At 43.6% G+C, this 26,417-nt stretch overlaps 1 long non-coding RNA gene across 3 annotated transcripts in view; it reads right to left on the reverse strand.

The window, feature by feature from the left end:
• LOC140906331 (uncharacterized) overlaps positions 1–26,417 on the reverse strand; it is a 104,450-nt gene that overhangs the window by 61,755 nt on the left and 16,278 nt on the right. For 2 of the 3 annotated variants that reach the window (XR_012157067.1, XR_012157066.1), the window contains exon 4: positions 11,485–11,634. The exons of the other annotated variant lie outside the window; for it this stretch is intronic. This is a non-coding gene — a long non-coding RNA (uncharacterized LOC140906331). The remainder of the gene's footprint in view (positions 1–11,484; positions 11,635–26,417) is intronic. 3 annotated transcript variants of the gene reach the window in all.

The raw sequence follows: 26,417 nt of genomic DNA on the forward strand, positions 1-26,417 counted from the left end.
AAATCAATTTTATACCCTTTTAAAAATATACATATAAATGGTACCACACTATTTAATATTATAATTGGGGATCTGTCCTGCTTTGAGCAGGGGGTTGGACTAGATGACCTCCTGAAGTCCCTCCCAACCCTGATATTCTATGATTCTATGAATATTATTAATACATTTTTTTTTCAAAGTTCAACAAGGTCTCAGTTATAAATATATATACATACATTTCTGCCTCAACAAATAATGCAATTGCAAACAAAAATAATTCTCTTCTATTAAACGCAGTTTTGTTTTGTTTTTTAAGTTTTTTATTTGCTATTCAAAGAAAAAATGTAAGGGGAAACCTCAACATTAAGGTAAAGATAATATTAACAAAATGTCAATTACTTGTTTGGGTTTCTATAAACTTGTTTGCACTTTTAAATATAATTAGAGGAACGTGATAGCAGAAATATTTTAAAATAACAATTTATGCATAAAGCTAACCAAACAATGTCAACAGGTTTCCACCTTTGGCTTCCAAACACAACAAAGCATCATGCCCTCAAAGTATTTGTGTGGACCTGTATTTAAATTTATTTTGGTTTAATTTCATAGTTGGTTTAATTTTATACACTCTTCTTTTGATATGTTATGTTAATGGGAAGCCGTGGTTGTTAAAGTTTGTGCTTCTAAACAGTTAACAAGAATGAAATTGGTATCACAAGCAAATTAACTCTGAAAAGCTTGGTAAAAATTATGTTATTGACTCTTTTGCTAACATAGAAGGTTCAGGGGGAAAAAAGCATTTATTTTAGCAGTTAAGCATTACATTTAGTATAAAATATTAGTAAGGCAACTCAAATGAAAATGAATCTCGACACAACAATTGCAGAAGGATAGCTTGTGTTATCAAAGTCTCGGTCCCTATAACATTGTAAACAAACAAAGTTAAACTTTGTATTAAATTTGGGTTACAGAAAACAAAAACCAAAAAGGAAAACAAACAAAAAACTTTACTATGTGAACTAACAAAAGTTGTTTTAAGTTGCATCCCACAGACCAAAGACACGAGAAAATATCACAGCCTGAAGACACCAGAAAATATCAGTATACAGTGAAGAAATCCCCAAGTATCAAGAAAAGAAAAATGAAGTGCTTTATAAATAAGAGACTGGTCAAATACACCTCCCTCTACCATATATGGACAATTAAGTTAACAATCAGCTAAAAACCATCAGCTGGACCAGGATAAACTGTCATTTGATTTCAACTTGGTTACTGTGTAAAAACAACCGTATTGTCGCTGTATTATCACTGTACTGTTTTATTATTGCTGTATTGTATTATTGCTGTACAACATTTACAATGTGCCCAACCGTGCTCAACTGTTTAACCAACACACAGGTAAACAGTAACAAATGAACGGCAGCAAACAACATGAAGGCAGTTAAAACAAATTGGTAAAGAAATTAAGTTACACAGTAACTACAAATTGGGTAAACAAATTCCCTGTTAGTACCAGTCATAATTTGGGTTGCTGACGCTGCCTCCTAACTAAGGCACCTGTTATTCAAAACAGTCTTGCTCAGTGTCTGGGTACCAGTACTGCATCCTGACACCGCACTATTTGATAAATTGGTTACTGCCCATTCAGGTGGTTATCTGGAAGACAGCAGCCATCAGCAACAACCGGATCTACATCAACTACTGGTGTATCACAGTGCAGTTCAACCAATGGATCAGAGAAACTAGCCAATTCTGTTTCCTGCCCAGCGAAGCTTACCAGAGCGTGACAACCAGCAGTAAGGGTAATCTGTAACATGGATGGACAGTATTGTGTATTAACTAATTACAATATATTTACATATAATGGCCTCAGTGGTAGTATCACGACTCCAAATTTCTGTTTTACTTCTCATATACATAGCATCGTGGGACACGTGATCACAATCCCTAGCCCAGTATTTCAAAACACTCAGCCTACTGCTAATAATGATACAGATGGTAACTGTAATTGCCCTCATAAAAGTGGGTTGCTATCTGCAGTACCACAAGGGCCAAACTACAACACCAGATTGGAAAAGAATTGTTATGCTTGGATATAAAGTGCTGTTAAATGTACACATACATACTATACATATGTGCCACAAATATATACGCCATATCCATATTATTCATAGATATTAATGATTCGGGAGTGCCTCTGAGGCTCAATCATAACACTACATTCCTCAGTCATGGTCCTGGGCCTAACATTCCCAGTCCCACCACAAGGGACTACAAAATAATAGTTGGATAAAATCGGTCTACCAGTTGTACGAGGGAATGTGCAGACTAAGGGACGGATGGGGCATGAGTGTATGGATGGAAAAATAAGGTAACCACATCACAGTGTTTAGCCCACTGGAGTTATCTTTCGTCCATGCATTATGCTTTTCCGGGACGATGGGTAAACATCCTCCCCGTAAAAAGACAAAAAGTGGGGGACTGTAGTAAGATGAGGCCCTGAAACATAAACCCTTGGTATCAGAGGCCCGGTATGAGACCTAAGGCCTGAGCTAAAGTAATGGTCAAGACTTTGCTAACATAAAGCAAAGTTAAGCTGTGAGCCAGAGGCAGGCCCTGCTCACAGAAGCTGGCAAGGAGAAGGCTGATGTTGCATAAACATATATCTAAAGTGTATTGGATACCAGAACTGTATACAAATGGTACAAGAACATTCCTATACCGTCCACATAGATAACAAGGACAGGGCAAAAGGCTAGTATGATGGATAGAGTTGTTTTGTTCGAGCCAACATGTACAAGGTGAGACGTGGCACCTCACTACGTAGAAGGGTGGTGCATAGTTACATAAAGGGGTTGCACCGCAATACGTCAAGAGCGTTGTATAACTTGTTTGTACCTGTGTATAAGAACGCATCCCTGGGGTGGTGTCTTTGTCCAGCCTAGGGGGCAGTGGGAAGTCCCGCCACTGACTGAGCTGAGTCCATTGCCAGGGAGCACAAATTTGTAGTATGCCCTGTAGAGCCTATGGGGAACTATCACTGTGCTTTGTTTGAGCAATAAACCTGGCTGACGTGCCTTCGTACCTTACTAGAGTCTGTGGTCATTGGGGGTTCTCTCGGGGTCTGCTGTGTTAGCTATCTGCACAGAGCTGAGACAGTACACAGGGGGAACACGCACGCAGCTGACTATTATCATCACCGAACATGAGCAGAGCACCACACCGGTAGCTTCTGACAACAAACAGAACAGGTAATCATCAAGTGATCCATCCCTTGTTGCCCAGCTTCTGGCAAACAGAGGCTAGGGACACCATCCCTGCCCATCGTGGCTAATAGCCATTGATGGACCTAGGGCTTGATTCTGCTTTCACCCCTGCATAAATAAGGGATGATGCCAATGAAGTTACACCAGTGTGAAACTGGGGTAATGAACAGCATAATCAGGCTCCCAAGTCATTTCATGTATCTAGACCTACATTGTCCTGAGTTTGCTAACAACATATATTAGACATGGAGGATCTAGGACTTATCACTGTTTGTTGTGATCATTTTGCTTTGCAGATGAACACATAATTTGCAAAGCTAGTTCCCACCGATGTTGATGTATTTGTCCTCTTCCTTATGCTGCTCAGTGGGGACCAATTCTATGGATCTGGATGAGATCTTTTTGATGTATTTGAAAGCAGCTAGAGTGCTCACTCCTTTCTGAGTACAACTTGTCTGCAGGTACAGTAAATTACATCATAGCTTACGGTTTGCAGCTAAAGCCAATTATATCCTGATTAGCCCAGTGAGGCATTAAAATAGCCAGAGAAACTCATTTTGTCCTTGTGAGATGGAAGTTTTGCTTCCTGCCAAAGAGAGTGGTTTGAGTCAATTGTCTAAGCATGGCTCTGGGAGCGAGGAACTGGTGCGTTCTAATCCTGACTTGAACACTGCTTCACTGTGTGACGGTGGGCAAATCTCTGAAATTCCCTGCCTCATTTTCCCTATCTTTGAAATGGGATTAATAATGCTTACTAACCTACCTTCTAGCAGTGGTTTTCAAACTGGGGTATGCGTACCCGTGGGGAGTATGTGAGCTCTTGTTAGGGGGTATGTAAGAAAAATCCTGTAATGGCAGACAACGCATTATACTTAGTAAGACTTGGCAATCTAATCATAGATATAGCAAGACCCTGTCTCAGATGTGGCTACACAGTACGCTACATTATTTGGAAAGGGACACGCAGCCTATAAAGTTTGAAAACCACTGAAGGTTTCCTGCTAACATGTAAAGTGCTTCTGTATAAAAATGCTAGTTTGATTCCATTTTATGACATCTGATGCTTGCTTCACGATTTGGTGCCTCTCCATGTATTGCTCCTTTAGACATAATGATCCAAAGGAAGAGCTGCCCAAACCCATTGTTGTTACAAAATTCCACTGCAAAAGGCTTCTTTTGAAGGAATAAAGCCTGAGAGAATTCTTATACGATGAGGTATCTCTGCACTCTGTTCTGCTATAACTATGCCAGTTCCGTAGTCTGCAGGGCTGCCTCCTGCTACATGTAATTTCTTATACTGACAACATATTAGGGTATGCCTTTAGTAGCACACGGTGTCTTGGATCTATCTTTTAGTGGATGAAACAGCCCAGTCCAGCTGTCAATAGGATTCTGGTTGAAGAGAGGGTTTTGTTATTGCATAAAGATCCATTATGAGCATCTAGTCTGAGCTTCTGCATAACACAGGCCATGAAGTGAGCTGTAGCTCACGAAAGCTCATGCTCAAATAAATTGGTTAGTCTCTAAGGTGCCACAAGTCCTCCTGTTCTTTCTACAGGCCATAGAATTTCACCCGGGGATGACTTGCCTCAATATATGTTTTATTTCATTTTTCTGCAAAGATTCAGCAACGTTAGACCTACAGGTGTTAAATGAAAGAAAAGCACGAGTTAAATTAAGCTGCAAAGCAACAGGGCCCCAGCTGCACTGCCACTAATGTGCCTTTTTAGAGTCCATGCCTAGAGGCTTTGTGTGTGATGATAAATATATTTGTTTTGGTCGTTAGAGGGGCCCTTAAATTATTAAAATACAGAATAGAAAAATGGCTTTTCATTTTCTAGCCCCATTAACTTGTTTCACTGGCCGTGAAAGAACAAACAAACAAACACGAAAAGTTCAGAACTCAAAAAATCAAGGCTTGAAACAGACTGGATGCTGGTGCTGCAACTTGCAGCCCGTCAGTGCCTCCTCTTTTTCTATTTGACTATGCCCAGTTAGCAAAGTAACTTGTTTATTAAGAACCACACTGTTGATTTCTGCAGGAGTCTTGTATACAGTGAAAGGGAAAAGGTGCATTTTCAATAGTCTCCTTTATTGATTTTGTGTTTGTGGGTGTTTAAGAAAAAATTACCATTACAGTAGCTGTGACTTGACAGGAAAGAAAAATGAACAAAGGAAAGAGCTGCCTTGTTTTTTAAAATTGATGATGGGCCTTTGGCATGGACTTGGTGGTCGTGGTCTTATAATTTAGGGCCAACTTTTGAAATTGGAGATCCATGGGAGCTGTTGATGCTCAGCACCTCTGAAAATCAGGTCACTTGTATTGCTGCTGAAAAGCTAGACCATGTTCCCAGGACACAGCCCATGGTCAACGGTGGCCTGTTGATGCATTGTCCCAGGAGCATTCCAAGTCAGGAATTACGGCTAAGGGAAGCAGCTCTGTGTGTGTGTGTACATGTGCGCTTACCTGCCAATTTTCGTTTTTAAGAAACTAAACTTCCCCCTCTTCCAATCCCTCCCCCCCAATCTCCGGTTAGACACCCTGAGCAGTGGCGGTGAGCAGAGGGTAGCGGGATGAACCAGCTGCTGCACCTTTTCATCTTGCTCAGGAGGGGACGATGCCGTGGCATTTGGGAGGAATGGGTGACGGAGGTGGGGGGAGTTTGGGTTATCCTGGGCAGAGTGCTGTGATTACAGGCAGTTCTGGGACTCATCGTGTGCTAGACCCTGAGCAGTGAATGCCTAGTGGGGAGTGGTCGGGCAGGGAGCTCCAGGACTCTACGGGCGCAGGGAGGTTACCACCCTCTTCCCTCCAAAATGCACCATTTTCATTCTACCTGTTAGGATATAGATATTCAGGCCTGTCTGCAAAGGCCTGTACTTTAAGAATTTAGGGGTATTCTTATCACTTGGCTAGTTCTAGAGGTATAAAAGAAAGAATCAAAATCACTGTCTGCTGGTGTAAGGGCCTTCTCTTACTGTGACAGTCTGGGGCCCTGTTCTTAGGCTAAGGCCTTTGGCTAAGCAGCAGAGGCAGCCATAAGCTGGGAAGCGACCAGTCACCTCCTCACATTCCAAACTAGTCACATTGAAATAAGGTGCTATTGGGCTGTCAGGCACTATCAGGACAGGATTGTATTCCTATCACCTCCAGAGAAAGGGAAGTGCCTAGAAAATGTAAAAGGAAACTTAGTTTGATAGCATCCTGTCTGGCAAGAACTCACTTATCAATAGCTGGGATGTGAAATCCTCACTTCTGTATTGTTTTGTCATTATAGTTCCCACTTTGCTATTTTTTATTGGCATGGTCTCTGTCTGGTTCTGTGATTGTTCCTGTCTGCTGTATAATTAATTTTGCTGGGTGTAAACTAATTAAGGTGGTGGGATATAATTGGTTAGCTAATCATGTTACAATATGTTAGGATTGGTTAGTTAAATTTCAGTAGAATGATTGGTTAAGGTATAGCTAAGAATATTACTATATAAATTAGGGGCAAACAGGAAGTAAGTTGGGATTCGAAAATAAGAAAAAAGGAACTTGTATTTAAGCTTGCTGGAAGTTCACCCCAATAAACATCGAATTGTTTGCACCTTCGGACTTCGGGTATTGTTGCTCTCTGTTCATGCGAGAAGGACCAGGGAAGTGGGAGAGTGAAGGAATAAGCTCTCTAACACTACCCTCTCAAATTTATAAGCCTAAGGGGAGGGGGCAGCACAGGGAGGATGTTCTCCCCTCCTCCCAGCAGGGAGCCAGAGCTGCCCCTGTTGTCTTTACAGCAATGGAAGATATGGGCAGTGGCACAGAGAAGCACTCCCGGCCCATCACCGTAGAGGTGGGATTGGAAACTCTGCCTGCTCCCGCAGTGCATGGAGCAGCTCTGATTGGTCACCCTTCTCAGGAGTTAGGGGAATGGTGAAAGGCGGCCAATCAGGCAGGGAGTTTCCTGCAGATGAGTACAGGAGTCTGAAAAATCCTTGGGGTGTGTGGGAGCAAGAGACTTGGTCAGCAACAGCCCTAGTCTCCTGTCATGTGCCCTTTACTCTCCCCAGGGTGCTGCTTGTCATTCCCTCAGTCTCCTCTTGCCTGCATTTGTAGTGCTGAAGGTCCCAGATTCTAGTGTTGCTATGACCATAGTGTCTGTCTGCATATGCCCACGACTACAGCCTAGAGTGAGACTGGAAACGGCAATCTCTGGCGGTGGCAGGTGGGAACAGCTTTCCAAGGTCATCAGCTCAGACTGCCAAGAAGTGTCCTGGGGGCTGCTGCTGAGACCTGCTCATCCAGAAATTTCTGGGCTGTAGAGCTGCTGAGTTGAAATCATTGCAACACCTATGTGACAATCCCTGGTGTTCATGGAGAGCATGCTTGCTGCTACAACCTTTAATAGGCTATAGTACTCTCCCCCTGCAGGCTCTTCCAGCTTTGTGGTTGGTGTGTGTAGGGTAAGAGGGAGGGAAGAGAGGGCCTTGTTCTCACTTTCTTTCCAGTACTCCCCATCCCTTTTGGGCTGGCTAGCACCCAGGGGGAGTGTTGGGAAGAAGGTTCTGCACTCGTGCCTGTCCGTTGAATGGAAATACAAGGTGCCGTGAGGCTCCTTGTACTTCCCGCCCTTGTGATCCTATACACAACCTGGCCCTGACAAAATATGGAAGAAGGAACTTAAGCCCACTAATAGGCTTCCTCCAAAGTGTGTGGCTCAATACTTCTGCTACTTGCTAGTACCAGACATCACATTTCAAGAAGACTAAACAGATTTCACCAATAGCTTTCAGTAATGTAGTCATTATAATGCTGCTTCTCCTTATCGCTTATTAACATGGCTTGGTGGAATTTATGCTGAGCATGATGTCCCACAAGGAATGGGCAGGGTCCATGCTTCCTTGTGGATCCCTCCACATTCTAGGTGCACTTCCCCAGCAGCACCAGAGACTCAGAAGCACAAGGAGGAGTCGAGACTGAAGTGGATTGCAGCAAATAGTGAAAGATTCCAACTTATTGATCACCCCAAGTGAAGAACGTGTCTCCAGCATCTACTGTTCTCTACTGAAGGTGTTGTTTGCCCTCAGCCTTCACAGGTATTCATGATGATTATTTACTTGCTATTTAAACAGCACACAATTAGGTTAGAGAGAGAGAGAGAGAGAGAATAAATAGATATGATATCTAGGCCCTACCCTGGAAGGCCTTGGAACCCAATTTGAATGTGATCCAGTAAGTGAGAGTAGTAAATAGAGGGAATCAAAGAACCATAGTGTTACAAGGGACCGCAAGGGTCATCTAGTTTAACTCCCTGCCAAGATGCAGGATTTTTTGTGTCTAAGGAAGGGCAAGGGCTACAGTGGTAAGATCCTGTGGTGACATTGTTTCAGCATGTATGTGTCTTGGTGATTCTTTTCCATCTGTAATTTCCATCTGAACATATCTGAAGATAGAGACAAAACCATGTGATGGTAAAGGGGGTACGGTTGAGTAACATCCTGTGCAGTACAGGATCTCTGCTGCGGAAAAATGGTCTATCTGGGAAGATGTCTATCGTATGATCTCCTAGGCCATTATGACAGATGGAGAGAGGTGATGATCTCTTTCTGTACAACACTCGGAAGATTGCAGGGGAAGAGGTGAAAGCCCCGACACTGAAAACTACACCAGAAAAGGCACTAGAAAATATACTATACTGATCAATCCTGAGTTGCAGGAGATTGGGTTTAGGTGGCCTAATAGGCCTTTTCCATTTCTAACCTCTACAACTGTAAGTCTGGTTCCCTTCCGAAATCGCCTTTAAAATGTTTTGAAGAAGAAAAATTACAGATTAACTAAGGTATATTCTTTCCTTTTCTGGAATCTAGGTGTAAAGCCTGTGGCTCTAGAACATTGGTTTCCAACCTCTTTGGGCTCAGGACCCATTTCTAAACTTTGAGAGATGCCCCTAGAGCCAATATCCCTCTGCCCCATCATGCTCTATCAGGGGAGAGTAGGTGCTAGGATTTCAGATGCTCCAGACAGATGTGAACAGCTGGAAAACCCCCCTGTCCCAACAACTGGGGGGAGAGGTGGTGAGCCAGGGCACCCCACAAATAACATACAGTTCCCAGACAAGGTTCATGGGGGGCAGAGGGTAGGAGGTATTGATGGTGGGATTTGGAGGCAAAGTAAGGAGATCAGGATGCCTGGGGTTTAGTGAGGAGGGAGTTAGGGGGGCAAAGGCATGTGGGGGTATAGTGAGGGACTGGGGAAGAATATGGGGCAGAAGGGTTTCTGGAAGGGGCAGCAAGCAGATAGCTCCCCAAAAATACACATCCTCCTCACACAGCCCATGGTGGCAGAGGGTAAAGAGGTGGCAGGTATTTGAGGTCCTGGGGGTAAAGTGGGGAGGCTGAGGGAAGGAGTTGAGGGACAAAATAGGCTAAGGATTCAGTGAGGGAAGATCTGGGGGGGAGGCGGGGGTTGGGTGCCAGGATGGGTGGTCTGACAGAAGGGGAGTTTCCTGGCAGTTGGGGAGGTATACATTGGCGGGGGGGCTATTTTGGGGAGAGTGGACAGCAAGACGGGGGGTATGGAAGACGAGATGTCATCTGTCTGCAGGATAGGGAGTATATTGCGTGGCTGCTACCTACTGGAGAACATGTTACCTGCAAACCAAACCAGGAGGCTGCTTTTCCCCACACCTGTGAGAAGAAGGGGCAGATTCAGGGGAGCATCCAGGACCCCAGAATCCCTGCCTGCCCTACTATACCCCAGACTGACCTGCTGCATCCAATGCAAGCAGACCTCGAATGCTCTCTCCCAGCTCCTCTTCCACAGGGCTGTCTGGGCATGGATCCCTGCTCCAGGCATTGCGACCTCCGGGGTTGCAGCACCACTCAGGTTTGGCCTGGCTCCCCTGATGGGGATCTGGCCCTGCCAAATTTGGGAGAATGGCATTGCAAGCTGGCACATGGAGTCACAATAGCCCTTACTCAAATTTGGCCTGGCTGGCCCACCGTCGTCACGAGAGAGGTGCAGTTGGGTCGTACCTGAGTGACACTGTGACCTTGTGCACAAGGTTGCAATGTCCAGGGCAGGGAGCCAAGCCCAGCCAGCCCCACAACTCTTTGACACATTCTGGTGACCCTTTTTTAGGTCGGGACCTGCAGGGGTTAGGAAACTCTGCTCTAGAGGGTAGGGAGCTCACTACCATGTGTTGATGAACAGGGGAAAGAATACACAGATCCTCCATAGGGGAAGGAGCTCTCTGTTACCATCTATCGGTCAGCAGGGGAGAGTGCTGCTACAGAAAGAGTTCATTTGCATAAGCTTTCTACCCAGAATTCCTCCAAGTGACTCTTTGGGGAGTCATCAGAACTGTACAGAAACTCAGAATTGGTGGCGTAGTGAGGCTGACGTGAGGGGGGGGGTCTACTTTGCAGCTATCAAGGATGCACTTCTTGCCAGCTCAAGGGTCCTAAATGCCACTGATTCCCCTTCCACTGGAGGCTTTGTGAAGACGCAGCACAGAGATGAGGGGCAGAGGCAGCTTTGCAGGGAGCTGATTCTTTGTTGAAGCTGCAGATAGCAGCAACGGAGCTGAGTGAATGCTGGTGAGGGCTCCCCTACACACCACCAATATGGCTGAAGTTCCTTGGGCGGATGGTGGAGCCTCAGCATTTCCCCTCGTGGCTGGAGACAGACCTGCACGAGAGCACTCCAGTCTCTGGGACTATGCTACTCACTGACACCAAACTGTGAGTGGAGTGGGGTGGGGGGACGTGATATCTCAAAGGGATGTTTGCTGATCATATATTCACATGGGGGGCTGAAGTAAAGGACTACTGCTGACGTTTACTGTGCGGGTAACCGTTTTACTTATTATTCCGATGGCTATACTGTGGATTTATTGTTGCTGTGTTTGCCCTAAGACAATGCCGTGTTCCTTTATCACCTACTAGAGTTTTCCTTGTGTTATACACAGGCTCTGTGCTTGCGAGTGGTAAAGTATTGCCTGGTCAGGTTTTTCCCAAGTTCCTGAGTAGAGTCTCAAACTGATGGTGTTTGTTAATTTTAAGAGGAACCTGTAGACATTTGAACCCAGGCCTTGTTGCTGCCGACCACACATGGCAGAAGGGTTTTTCTGTAAATAAAAACGGACTTGTGGAATAGATTACTGAACTGATCAGCAGGGCTTTGGGTCTGTATATTGTGGAACAGAAAGCAGCCACAGAATGGAAAAGGAGGACCTAGCTCACAAGAAGAGTCACTCACATCAACATAAGCGTAAGGTTAGTTTTCAACCTGTTCCTAGTGGGTCCAGTTAGAAGGATAAACATTCCCTTCATCCGTGCAGCTAAGACAGTCAGCTCATAAATTCACATTTGCACCGGCAACTTCAATATGTGCCAGCGATGACGGTACCTGAAAGAGAAATTAAGGCATCATATGAAGGTGTGTAAAACATACAGAAATGGTGTTTATTTTTCATGTCTAAACTGGCGAGGCATTTCAAGACAAGTATAATGCCTTGGTATATTTAAGTGTTTTGTTATTTATAGACATGACTTGGATGGTATTGAAATCAAGAGTTCCAGGTGACAGTATATTGGGAGGAAAGGTAAATAATGAAGAACAATGCAGTTAGACACAAAAGGTCTTAGATAGTTTAAGTAATTGGGCAAAAAAGATGACAAAATCAGTTCAGTGCAGATAAATGTAGAATAATGAGTTTTGAAGCAAAGAATATAAAGAAGGAATATGCTAACTAGGAAAATGCTGCAGCATACTGACTAGCAAAGAGATCTGGGGAGTTACCGGAGAGAAATCTCCTAGAAGCTCAGGGTATAACTCCTCCTGAATGAACGGAATTGCAGACGAATAAAAAAGGGGTCAAGAATTTGAATTTTTCATAGATATTAGGCCCTCTTAGGTTATCAAATCCATCCCCTTGCATCACTTGTAACTGAATTCTTTCTGTAAAGAGCCCTATTATGTTGAATTATGAGAATTGTCAAGGTGGTTTATAAGGCAGATCTAGCTAAACTGTGAACATTTTTGCTAAGCACTACGAAAAGCAGGAAAAGTTGAGCTAGATTCTGACCTCACTGACACAGATGTCAGTCAAGTGACCTGGGTAACAAAGATCAGAATCTGTCCCACTTTTGATAAGAAAAAGAGTCCTGGAAACTGGAATTAAAACTCAGGCCTTGTCTACAAATACACGGGTATTTTAACCACAGGTGCAGCTAAACTGGAACAAACCCCTAATGTAAATGTGATTTGTGCCAGTGCAGCTCACTTTTCAAACTGGAGTAAGCTGCATTGATCCAAACCACACAATACTGGTGTAAACTGTGTCTACACTGGGTATTTGCATCAGTGCAGCTATGGTGACTAAACTCCCAGTGTATATAAGGTTTACAGTGCTGCATGAGTCCCATTGACTTCAGTGTTTCTACACATGGAGAGCAAATTGAGTAGGAATTGCCCTTGTAGAAAGTTCCCAAAAGTGGGCTCAGAGCAAAACTCCCAAAGTAATTAAGTCAATGTGTGATTGTCCTGTTAACTCAGCCTTCCTGAAGTTTACCTCTGGCTAAACAGCATCAAGGAAAAGGGTAAATTCTATTCCCTAATAGCCCATTTATGTCAATGAGGTGTAAATTCTACCACCTCATTCACCTCAATCAGTTCTTATTTCAAAGTCTAGCTGGGGACCATTTAAAATGCAAACATTGCTAAGCACAGGCAATTTAAGAAACAAACATTCAACTGGAGTTTGAGATGTGATCTGAAAAATTGTCTTTTTCTTCCCCCCTCTTTTTCCCATCAGGTTGAGAAGTATTTTTCAGGGGGTAAAGTTAAAGTGGGGTGAGGCTGAGGGACGAAGGGTTATATGGCAGTAGGCTGAGGTGAGCACAAGAGTGGTGTAGTGGTCAGGGCAGTAACTAGGGACTTGAAAGAGAAGGGTTCAAGTCTCTCTTCTGCTAAAGACTTTTTTAACCTGGTGAAAGTCACTTGTGTCTTTGTTACCCATCTGTAAAATGGGGATAATACCCCTTCTCTACATCACAGGGGTGTTGTGATTATAAATATAGTAAAACTTTGAGGTGTTCAGATGGGAGCCATATATAGGGTTGTCACGTTTCTAATTGCTGGTAACTGGACCCTTGAGGCCCCACCCCTTCCCTGCCTCTTCCCTCAAAGCCCCACCCCCATCTCTCACTCCGCACCCCACACATGCCCTGTTGCTTGCTGGAACATCTCCATCTCCCTCCTCCCACCCCACCTTCCTATGCTCTGGGGCTGGGATGGGAGCTGCTGCAGCCTGACAAGGAGCATGTCTACGGGTAGGAGGCAGCCCCGGCTGAGCAGTGGCTGGCACTGGTTAGTGACCTGGCGCCTCCCCGCACCCTGCGATAACCGGACTTTTGGTGTCTGGTCAGTACATCTGACCAGACACTGCCAAGTTCCCGTTTTGACTGGACCTTCTGATCAAAAACTGAGCACCTGGCAACCCTAAATGACACCCGGACACAGAAGCCAAAAACTGGACTGTCCAGGTAAAACTCAGAAGGGTGGCAACTGTAGCTATATAGGTTCCCGAGATAGATGGCTTACTGCTTCATTTGCAGACATTCTAATGTTTGGGCTCTTCAGGAGGTGTACCGTTTTTGTAAAGTGTGTAATTTTGTGGTGTTTGCTGCACTCAGCTGGCACACTTAAATTTTTTCCTCTTTGGTGCATGAGCACCTGTTTAGTATTGTTGATTGCCCTTATTTCACTTTTAAGCTGGGATCTCTTGTCTAATCAAGCTGCTAACAAGCCTCTGTGGTTGTTCTTTTCCTTTTGATACTTTGATTGGATTTCCCTTGAAGATTTTTATTTCACCGTGGGGTTTCAAAATATAAATTAAATGTTTCCCTCAGTCTTTGATATAACATACACCCCAAATATTCAGTTCTTTTGATATACCATAGATCCTAGTATTCAGTTAATGATTATCAAATATTCAATTACTTCCTAACCCGTTTGGTATTTAAAAAACTCAGAGACTTTCTTGATACCTTGTGGTTATAAATACTTTAGCTAAGTCTACCCTAGAGAGCTTACAGTGGCACAGCTGTATGGACGCAGCTGAATCGCTGTAAGAGTGTTTTCCCATCGACATAATTAAACCACCCCCAATGAGTGGGGGTAGCTATGTTGGAGGGAGATGCAGACAGAGCATGTTCTCACTACAACATATGTTGGTGAAATATATGTTGCTCGGGGGTGTATTTTTAACACCCCTGAGCGACATAAGTTTTGTCAATGTACGTGGTAGTGTAGACTTGGCCTTAGCAACAGAACTTCACTTCAAGTTCTGACATTGTTACACCACCGGGCTCTGTTTGGAATTTTTAAAATAACTTTAGCTCTTTATCGTTTCAAACTTCTATAAAGCTACACAATAAAATGATACTCTGCTTAGTAGTAGTAATATTAAACAGTTCCTTAAACCCACCAGCTGTATTGTAGAGGTTAGGGGTTCATAACAGCTGGTCAGACTAGATGATCATGATGGTCCCTTCTGACCTTAAAGTCTTTGAGTCTATGTTGGCATCATTTCATCTGTGAGAGACGGTGGGAATTGCAGCCTATGATGTAGCTGGTTTGCAATGTCTCATGTGACTGAATACTCCAATCCAAGATTTGTAAGATCTTTGGCAGTTGTTGCAAATGTATGTATCTTGACTGGGAGCTGTTTGCTTCCTACAGGCTCTTTTCTCTTCAAGCTGTAGGAGCCAGCTCCTGTCATGGACTTTGATACCCTGATGGAGATGATGGTGCCACTTGTTACAATCACTTGCCAAGACTTCCCATTGGTCAGGAGCAATTCCAAATTCCTTCATATCATGTGTCTTTATAGCGAAGCTAGCATGTGTCTTTATAGTGAAGCTTGGGACATCCTGTTCTTGTTCCCTCTGATAGCTCCCTGCATAGCATGTCCTTGGGTATGTGTTGTCTTCCAACCTACTCAGAGGGCCCAGCCAGCACAGTCGTCTTTGCTTGAGCAGGGCTGTTACACTTGGTAAATTTGCCCTTTGAAGAACCTCTGCATTGGTGACTTTATCTTGCCATTTGGTGTTGAGTATGCAGCGTAAACAGTGTAAGTGGAAACTGTTTAACCTTTTCTCCTGATAAGCATAAGTTGCCCATGTTTCCCCACCGTACATGAGAGTGCTGAGGACGCAAGCTTGGTACACTAGCATTTGGCCTTGATGGTAAGCTTTGAGTTGTTCCATGCTCTTTTAGTGAGTCTGCTAAAGGTGGTGGCAGCCTTTCCAAAGTGAACATTTAGTTCTTCATCCAGTGAGAGGTTGGTGGTCACTGTAGAACCTAAATAGCTGAACTTTTGGACTACTTCTACTGGTTTGCATTTAAGGTAATTGAAGGATCTTGTGGAACCACCTGTCCCAATAGAACAGTTTTCTTGATGCTGATGGTGTGAGCAAATGCTGGACAGGCACTTGAAAGGCAGTCCATGAGTTCTTGTAGTAGATCTTCACTGTGAGCTACGAGGGCAGCATCATCAGCAAATAGAAGTTCCCTGATTAGCACTAACTGAGGTGCAGCAAGCAAGCAGACGCTGTGCAAATCATTACTGGAGCAAGCTTTGTGAAGAGATACAGACAGCCTCAGACACAGGAAACCTCAAAGTCATGTATGACGGCCTGAAGGAAGCTCTAGGTCCCACTGTCAACAAGGTTGCCCCTCTCAAATTGCACAGCAGTGGAATCATTTCAGATAAAAACAAGCAGTTGTTTCTTTGGGCTGAATACTATTCAGAGCTATATGCACAAGAAAGAAACATCACCATTGAATCACTGGACCAAATACCAACTCCACAGGTCATGCCAGAGCAAGATGTGGAGCCCACTGTAGAAGAGCTAAGCAAGACCATTGATTTGCTATCAAGTGGCAGGACTCCTGGAAAAGATGGCATCCCAGTGGAAATCCTCAAGGGCGGGAAAGACAGCCTATTACCATATCTTCAGCAGCTGTTACTCAAATGCTGGAAAGAGGGTGAGGTACCACAAGAGATGCGTGATGCAAACATCATCACTTTGTATAAAAATAAAGGCAAAAAGGGCAACTGCAACAACTACAGGGGTATCTCGCTACTAAGTGTAGCAGGAAAAGCTTTCGCAAAAGTCATCTTAGTGTGCCTAAAACAGCTGGCTAATCATGTGTACCCTGAATCACAGTGCGGATTCAGGGCTGGAAGATCAACTATAGACATGATATTTTCTCTGCAACAACTCCAAGAAAAGTGTGAAGAGCAAAACCGACCACTGTACATCACCTTTGTGGACCTAACCAAAGCATTTGACACAGTCAGCAGAGAAGGTCTATTTTTAATACTACAAAATATAGGATGCCCAACAACCCTGGTAAGTCTTATACGTTCATTCCACAACAACATGAAAGCAACTATCCACTTTGGACAGCTCTGAGATGAAAAGCGGAGTGAAGCAAGGATGCGTTCTTGCCCCTACACTCTTTGGAATCTTCTTCCCGGTACTCTTGAACTCTTGTGTTTAAGGACATGAAAGATGGAGTGTATCTCCACACAAGATCAGATGGGAAACTCTTCAGCCTGTCCCGACTTAAGTCAAAGACCAAAGTAAAAAAGGTTTGAGTCTATGAGTAATGTTTAATAAAATAATAACCTGACCTCTCTTTTGAGAGGAGGAATCTCTTATTTTAGCCAACCTCAGAAAGAAGAAGCTTTCTGGTAGGCCAGTGGTTTGGAATCTAATTTCTCAACCTGAAAACTGATCTTTATGTGAAGCATATGTAGCACCCTCTCTGCATGGCTCATTAGCAAGCTTTAAAGCCAAAGATCTTCACCACTGCAGTGCAGACCTCCTCTGTTTGAACTCATGGCATAGCCCCATTGGCTGGTAACATTAGTAAACTATAATTCTCTATGTGAACTAGCCATTAATTGGAAACGCAACACATTTTAACAAGAAGGCGACTCATGGAAATGGACTTCTTGTGTAGCAAACAGAAGCTAAGCCTGTATAATCACCAATACATAACATTATTCATAAAATCCATAATTTATGGGTGGTGTTTTCACATCCAAGACTATATCCTGCCAATTCAGGGCTTGGACCAATATAATTTTGAGGGGGAATGTCCACATTTGTAGGGTGAGGGAGGAATAATTTCTGTGGCAGGTTGATTTAAAAAGAAAAAGATGCCCGAGAGTTCTGAATGGTATGCAGTGTTGGAATGAGTCTCAGATAGATGGAATCAGGAGCAGAGGACAATTGAGGAAGACAAAGATGTGTGAGGCATTCTCTTATGTGGCACTGCATCATGAATTACATGGGAGTTTTGTTATTGACTTCAACGGGAGCAGAATTGGGCTTTTGACTGTTCCAGCAGCAGGACATCGCTACTGGCTGGAACCCCTGATTGAGGGGCTCTGGCTGAGAGATCATGAGGTTTCAGTGATTACCATGGGAACCAGAAATAATCCCATAAGGATAGAGAAATTATAAGAGGTTTTAATTGAGAGATGATGAGGTTTAAAATGGTTACTATGGAAACCAGAAGTGGCATCCAAAAAAGAGTGTATGTGTTTATCTCCCATTCTGATTGGCAGATAATTGTTTAAATGTTTCAGTGATGAGGTGTTTGTGGCAGAAACATCACATATGCCGTCTGATACATCATGTGATGCTGGTTCAATTATTATTTATTAAAGCACTCAGAATGTGTCTTGGAGCCGTAGAGACAGCAAGGGTCACCTAGTCTAATCTTCTGCCAAGATGCAGAAACTTAGACACAAATTTCAGTGGATGACCCAGAGCATAGTTTTGTCATTGGACCTGGTGCTGAAAGGTGCTGAGTGCCTCCTGGGATGTGCAGAGCACGCTCATCGGCCACTGACATGCATGTTTTGCTTGGTATGATTGGCAAGAAGGAGTTGAGGAAATGGCCTTTTGTATTAGGTGGGATTTCCAAGCATAAAGGACAGCATGGAAAAATTCCTAAAAATAATGGTGGGAGAGGATTCAAAAATACCTACATGGGGAACAACTGTTTGATAATGGGCTCTACAGTAGAACACAATCCAATGGCTGAAATTGAAATAGACAGATTCAGGCTGAAAATAAGGAGTAAATTTAACTGTGAGTGTAATTAGCCCATCCACTGTAGGGGGTAAAATGAGCTTCTTTCTAATGGCTCCAGGTCCTTTTATATCCGTGATATTAACAGCAGCACATGTAGATTTAGTAAGTGTGGCTTATTCCTTCCTCTGTATCACAAGTATACCTTAAGTGAGGGTGAGTTATTTTAGTGAAACATTACTGATGTGGGAGTGTTGGAATGCTTGTAAAACACAATTTACCAAGAGTTTTCCATTACTGGCAATTTTTAAATCAAGGCTGGATGTTTTCCTAAAAGTCTAGAAATTATTTTGGGGAAGTTTTATGCTCCACAGAATGTCAGACTGGGTGTTCCCAATGGTCTCTTCTGGCGTTGGAATCTATGAATTTATAAAAGGGCTCAGTGAAGCAAAAGAAGCCAGGGAAAAGGGGGATAGAGCTCTCTTGTGGTTATGGCTCTGGATTGAGACTCAGGCGTTCAGTTCTCAGCTCTGCCACAGACCTCCTGCATGACCTTGGGCAAATCATTTAGTCTCTTTGTATGTCCATTCCCCATGTGAAAAATGGGGATAATGATTCTCCTTTCTCCCACTTTTTGCCTTTAAGGCGTTAATAATCAAGATTTTTGGTGGGGATGCAGGGACCGTCTCTTACTAGGTGTCCTGTAGTGTGTACTATGTACAGTAATTAGCACCTGGGCTATTGGTGATAGGGGGGTAGTTTGCCATGGGGCCCCCATTTGAGAAGGCCCCCACACCTAGTAGCATTTCAGCCTGGTGTACAGGGTCACAGCACCACTCAGGTTTGACCGGTGACCTTCTGTCATGATGGAGGGGAGGGTGAGCGGGCCAAAACTGAGTGAGTCACTGTAATCTGAGTTGCAGCACTGCTCAGGTTTGGTCTGATCACCCCTCAGTCATGATGGAGGGGAGGCCAGGTCACATTTGAGGGAGTGACATTGTTGACCTAGTGCACCAGCTTGCCATGCCATTCAGGTTTGGCCCAGCTGCCCCTCTGTCATGTTGGAGATGTGGCAGGGCCAAACCTGAGCAACGCTGTGACACTATGGCCAGGTCACAATGCCTGGAGTGGGGAGCCAGGCCCAGCTCTGTGGGACAGGAGCCACCGCTGTGCCAGGCAGGTTTCCTCTCCAACCCTCCCCCCAGCTCTCCTTGCCTCAGCGGTAACTTTTTGGAAGGATAGGAAGACTCCATTTCTGATTTTCTCCCAGGCCCCACAAAATCACTTTGTGGCCCTGCCTAGCACAATGGGACTCTGGTCTTGACTGGGGCTATGAGTTGTTACTGTAATACCAGTAACAGTAATATAGTAGGAAGGAGCATGAGAATAGACGAGGAGTTGTACAGGTCTCCGTCTGAGAAAGAGAATTTTGAATGTGGACGGGATGAGGAAGCCAATGAAGCGATTCAGAGAGGAGACTGATGATGCCATGCTGGATGGGGATGCGGTTCAATAGGATGAGGTCGGCGTGGTTTATTGTTCCACAACACTGCATGTTTCTAAAGGCATTTAATATTCTAATTCTGACTACGGTTAACCCCAAAACTCCCAAAGCAAATACCACCCATCAGAAAACTATGTGGCATTGTGAAAACATGATCCAAGATTTTCCAAAATGTCTAATGACTTTGAATGCCTCAGTTTTTGAGACACCTTTCAGAGGTCTAATTTGTAGATGGTAGGCACCTGTGAGTAAATCCATTTGCTCAACAGTGCCCTTAAGCATGTGCCTATTTTGAAGCACTTGGGTAATTGGAATCGAAGGCACAACTTTAAGTTTTGGTTGCATTGGGTCCTTACTGGGGAACTATTATGGAACTACAATTTCTTATTGGACCTTGCTGAGATCAAAGTAGTGGTCCCCTATATTTCCCAACCTACAATTTCAGATTTTTTAAAGCAAGATTAATATAGCAGTGTGTTGGGGAGGGTGCGGATGGAGGTTTTTATGACATGAAGGTCTTCATGTTGCCATGGCCTTCACACAGCGAGTTAGAACTCTGATACTGCATGTGAAAAAAGAGGCCCTGTCTACACACAACTTGCACTGGCTTAGTTAAACCCTCTTATTTGGGTTTAAGAGTGGTTTAGTTCAGTTAATGTAAGTCTCTTCCTAACTGATTTAGGATAAACAGAAATAAACATGTTTTTTAAACCCAAATAGAAGTGTCTACATAGCCTTCTGCACCCAGTTTCAGTAAATTGGTGTAAAAAAAATCACACCTTAAATTAAATCAGTGTGGCTCTGTTTTGTAAACATGCCCTAAGATTACATGATAATTAAGTCAAAGTGCATGTTTCTGAAGGTTGCCTTTTGCGGTTTGATCATAGAGTTCATTAGGTGATGTCATAAACATATAGCTAAGAGTAGCATAAAATCCCTCCTTTACCTGTAAAGGGTTAAGAAGCTCAGATAACCTGGTTGGCACCTGACCAAAAGGACCAATAAGGGGATAAGATACTTTCAAATCTGTGGGGGAAGGTTTTTGTTTTGGGCTTTTGTTGCTCTCTCGAGAGACAAAAGAAGAGACCAAGCAAGTAATCCAGCTCCTACTGAAAGGATATATCTAATATTACAGAAATAGTAAGTAATAGCAAGGAATGTGTTAGATTATCTTTTGTTTTAGCTTGTGAATTCTCCCTGTGCTAAGTGGGAGGTTTATCCCTGGGTTTTTTTGTAACTTTAAAGTTTTGCCTAGAGGGGAATCCTAGGTGTTTTGAATCTGATTACCCTGTGAAGTTACCTTCCATCCTGATTTTACAGAGGTGCTTCTTTTACTTTTTTTTCTTTATAATAAAGTTCTGTTTTTTTTCTTTATAATAAAGTTCTGTTTTTTAAGAATCTGGTTTACCTATTTGGTTGGTATATTATTCTCAAGCCTCCCCAGGAAAGGGGGTGAAGGAGCTTAGGGGGATACTTTAGGGAACAGGAACTCCAAGTGCTCCTTCTCCTGAATCTTTGTCTAACTCACTTGGTGGTGGCAGCAGTACCCATCCAAGGACAAGGAAGGATTTGTGCCTTGGGGAAGTTTTTAACCTAAGCTGGTAGAAATAAGCTAAGGGGGTCTTTCATGAGGGTCCCCACATCTGTACCCTAGAGCTCAGAGTGGGGAGGGAATCCTGACAGGTGATTAGCAAGCCTTGTTAATATGCTGGACTTCTTTCCTCCTAGCAGCATGAAGAGATCAGGTAAGGTAATAGTGATGGACTGGAGCAGTCAGTCAGAGCTGGGTGAATAATTCATAATGAATAATTTATCTGAAGAGTGACACCTCTTTTTCTGTTTAAATTGTCCGTGAACAGATAGTGATTTTTCTCAAATTTGTCTTTTGAAGTTAGGAGCTGAACAATGTTTTCAGCTAATTCTTCTTTATCTATCTGGTGCTCATTTGTGAAAAGTTCCTTTCATGCATTTGCGTGGTTTAACTGGACACTTAAGTTACATAGCTCTTTTCTAGTCCATGTTTGTTTACAAGAACTCTCAGAATGAAGTTTCTGCTGAAAGAATACAAATTCGAAATCTGCTTTGTGTAATATCCAGTTAAATGTTGGTGCTTTTACAACCCTTGGTTACTGTGTACTACCTACACCTGATCTGCAGAGTATATGCACCTAGTAAAGAGCCTGGCTCCAACTCAAGCTGTAGAGTTTCATGCTTTCAGATTTAGCAATCCCCACCTCAATCCCAGGTGTCAGCTACAATGGCGGGTTGCACTTTGGCCAATATTCCTGTCAATAAACATGTTTTGCTAGTATGTGAGTGAGAAGTGAATGCAAAAGGGACCCCAGCACTGCTGAAGTGAATTCTTTTAGAAGTGCAGACAAATATTCACAGAAATTGTTTTTGCAGTATTTTTGCAGCTCTACTCAGAATGTAAAAACTTGAAAACATCTGGGATTCTGATTCTGAGAATTTACCTTGGGAGTATTAGAACACAATGTCCTATAGACGTGGGGAAATGCAAAATACTGGAAGGAAAAATTGATTGTATAATCTTCTGCAGAAAAAGTGAGGCATTTATTTATAGAATAACTAATTAGGATATAATTCTTGCTTATGATGATAGAATCCATTAGTCAAGAAGCACAGATGTCATTATGGTGAGCCAAAGAAAAACAAAAATATAAATTAAAAGAAATAAATAGGAGAAGCATTTAACAAAAATGATATTCTACAATTATATAATGCTTCTCATCCGTAAATATAGCAAAGCTCATCTCTCTCTAACCTTGCCTCCTCCCGCAAATACACACAGAGATAAACAGTCTGTGGCTATACACATGTAGGACTCGCTTCGTCTGTCACAAATACAGCCACATTTAATATCACACAGACATTCTGCACAACAGTTTAGGACAGGAAGTGAAGAATATTGTATCCAGTTGAAATTGTAGTGCATACTGTCTTGTGAGAAGCAAATCCCAACACACCCAATGGAATTGTTCTAGTACTCTTGTTTACAGAACTGTCAGAGTCTGCTCCATACTGAGCATCAGCTGGCATACCACAATCACTGGGACAAATTCAGCCTTGGTGTGATGGGGTCTACAAACCCCATACCGAGCGTAGACAGAGGCAGGAGGAGATCCTCTCCTGTTTACAAGCAAGCAGCTTGATCACCCCCCCACCCCCATGCAGCTGCCAGAGCTGCCAATCATGGAGGCAGGCACCCACAGCTGCACTCAACAGAGGAAACAAAGCCTGCTATAAATGAGGGAGTAAAGAGAAGGAAAGGGAGGCTGAAAGTCCTGGATTAGCACAGGAGTAATAGCCCTGCACCACGCTATCTCCAAGAAAACAGCCAGGCAACTGAAGCAGACTGCAGGCCCTAAAATTGAAGGGTTGATAGACTTAATTGGAGGTGAGGTCCAGAAAATGCCCTGACTGAGAACAACCAGTGTGGGGTGGTAGGTGACAACTAGGGTTGTGCGGTTGACAGTTTTTGTTTTCCTGTATTGAAGCAGCTCTTTTGGAAAGGGCCACCTAAATATCCCATGATGCAATCTACTTCTCTGGTGGAGTGTCCTTATTTAGTGAAAGTGGTTTTAAGTGTGTTTAGCTGTGTATCCTGGACTTTCTCGTCAGAGCAAATTCTGTGGTATCTGAGTGCCTGACTGTAGATAATGGATTGATTTTTTTTTGGTGTATCTGGTGTGGCTGCTGGATCTGTGGAAGTAAATGTGATGATTGGCAGGTTTCTTGTGTATTGTCATTTGTAGGGTTCCATTGTTTAAGCTAATTGTGGGTGCAGGAAGTTGATGCTTGTGTGGGAGTGTTCCAGAGAGAGTATGATGATGGGTGGTGATTGTTGAATCCTGTGGTGGAAATCTGTGAGGTAATTTAGGTCTTCTGTCTAGAGAATGAAAAGTTAGTTGATGTATCTCAGTTATATCATTAGTTTCATGCTGCATTTTTCCAGAAATTCTTCCTTGATGTGGCCTGTGAAGAGACTGGCATGCTGGGAAGCCATCCTAGTGTCCATGCGTGTTCCTATGGTTTGCTCAAAGTGTTGTTAAATGTGAAGGTATTGTGGGTGAGAATGAACTGGTTGAGTTTGGTGATGGTTTTGGGTGAATTTCCAAGCGTTGTGCATTGTCTTGTATGTATTTGAGGCAGACAGTGATGCCATCAAGGTGAGAGATGTTGGTGTATAGGGAAGTGATATCCATGATGGCAAGGATGGTGTTCTGGGGGAGGTTGTTAATGTTGTGGACTTTCTGGAGAAAGTTGGTAGTGTCTTAGAAAAAGCTGGCCCTGTGTGTGGTGAGTAGTTTAAGGATGGTTTCTATGAGAGCTGATCTTCCTTCAGTCAGAGTGCTGTGGCTGGATATGATGGGTTTGCCTGGGTTCCCTTGTTTGTGTATCTTGGGAAACATGTAGCTACATAAGGGATGAGGTTGTAGAGATTTTCTTGGAGTTGTTTGGAGAAAGATTTGAGGATATCTTTAAATTCCTGTGTGAATTATGGTGTGGGGTTTTCTTTGAGTTCTTTATAGTAATTGGTGTCAGAGATTTGTCTGTTGGCCTTGTTGACACAGTCATCATGATTAAGGACTATTATTATCCCCCCCACCCCACACACACGTTTTTTCCCCTGCAGGTTTAATCATTATTTGGTGGCTTGATTTCAAGGACTGTATAACTATACTCTAGGTGGTAGAGAGATTGTGGTGGCTGTAATGTTTGTTGATTTCACCATTGATTTCCACCTCCCCACCCCCCGAAGCAATCAATGTAATGATCCAGTGCGTGGTTTCATTTGCTGAGGGGTGTACAGTCAGATGACTCCTTTTTCTTGGGTATGTCTATATTGCACTTAAAAACCCATGTCTGGCCCATGCCAGCTGACTCAGGCTTGCGGGGCTCAGGCTAAGGGGCTGTTTAATTGTGATGTAGCTGTTTGGGCTTGGTCCGGAGTCAGAGCTCTAGGACCCTGTGAGGTGGGAGGGTCCCAGAGCATGGGCTGCAGCCAGAGCCTGAACATCTATACTGCAATAAATAACCCCTTAGCCTGCGCCCCACAAGCCTGAGTCAGCTGGCACAGGCCAGCTACGTGTGTTTAATTGCAGTGTACCCCTTATGACTGTTGGTGGGGATAAAGTGTCTGTCATCTTTGTTGTGAAGAATTCCTTGAGGTGGAGTCAGCATAAGTATTCTTCTAGTTCTCCATTTGTTGGTATGGTATCAGGTTTTGTGGTGGAGCAGAAATGCAATCCCTTCGAGATTACTGATACTTCAGTTCTGGTTAGGGGTAATCTTGATAGGTTGGTGACCCTGGGTGTTGTATAGCATCCATGTGGTGGGCTATGGTGTCTTGGTTTCTCCCAGAGGTGATGTTCCCTGTTGGTTGTGAAGTTGTTGTAGCTGGTTCCATTTTTTGTTGCTGGATGGCTATCATCAGGGTTTTTTAAATAGTTGTTTTGGGTTTCCTTCATGATCTCTCAGTAAGCTGCCTGGTTTTTTTTTTTCTCTTGCAGCGTGTGAGAGCATGTGGTGATTTCTTGTTTGAGGTGGTCTCTTCTGGAGAACGTAAGGTTCAGGAGATGGTTTCTCAGTTTTTCAGAGGTCTTCTAAAGAGATCGTCAGCATATTTGTAGTTATATATAATGGCCAGAAGGTTATAGATGGTAAGTCTTCTGGGGATGATGATTTGTTTCTTGCATTTGCTCAGGAAGTAGATGTCACTGTCTGTTGTCTTTCTTTATGTTGTGACGTTAAACAGCAACATTTCATATGTTCAACATTTCACTGTTCAGGAAGGACAGGCAGGGCAGAAAAGGTGGGGGAGTAGCACTGTATGTAAGGGAGCAGTATGACTGCTCAGAGCTCCGGTACGAAACTGCAGAAAAACCTGAGTGTCTCTGGATTAAGTTTAGAAGTGTGTGCAACAAGAGTGATGTAGTGGTGGGAGTCTGCTATAGACCACCGGACCAGGGGGATGAGGTGGATGAGGCTTTCTTCCGGCAGCTCACGGAAGCTACTAGATCGCATGCCCTGATTCTCATGGGTGACTTTAATTTTCCTGATATCTGCTGGGAGAGCAATACAGCGGTGCATAGACAATCCAGGAAGTTTTTGGAAAGCGTAGGGGACAATTTCCTGGCGCAAGTGCTAGAGGAGCCAACTAGGGGGGGTGCTTTTCTTGACCTGCTGCTCACAAACCGGGTAGAATTAGTGGGGGAAGCAAAAGTGGATGGGAATCTGGGAGGCAGTGACCATGAGTTGGTTGAGTTCAGGATCCTGACGCAGGGAACAAAGGTAAGCAGCAGGATACGGACCCTGGACTTCAGGAAAGCAGACTTCGACTCCCTCAGGGAACGGATGGCCAGGATCCCCTGGGGGACTAACTTGAAGGGGAAAGGAGTCCAGGAGAGCTGGCTGTATTTCAAGGAATCCCTGTTGAGGTTACAGGGACAAACCATCCCGATGAGTCGAAAGAATAGTAAATATGGCAGGCGACCAACTTGGCTTAATGGTGAAATCCTAGCGGATCTTAAACATAAAAAAGAAGCTTA

This window comes from Lepidochelys kempii, chromosome 2 (assembly GCF_965140285.1).
Source record: "Lepidochelys kempii isolate rLepKem1 chromosome 2, rLepKem1.hap1, whole genome shotgun sequence".
Lineage (NCBI taxonomy): Eukaryota > Metazoa > Chordata > Testudines > Cheloniidae > Lepidochelys > Lepidochelys kempii.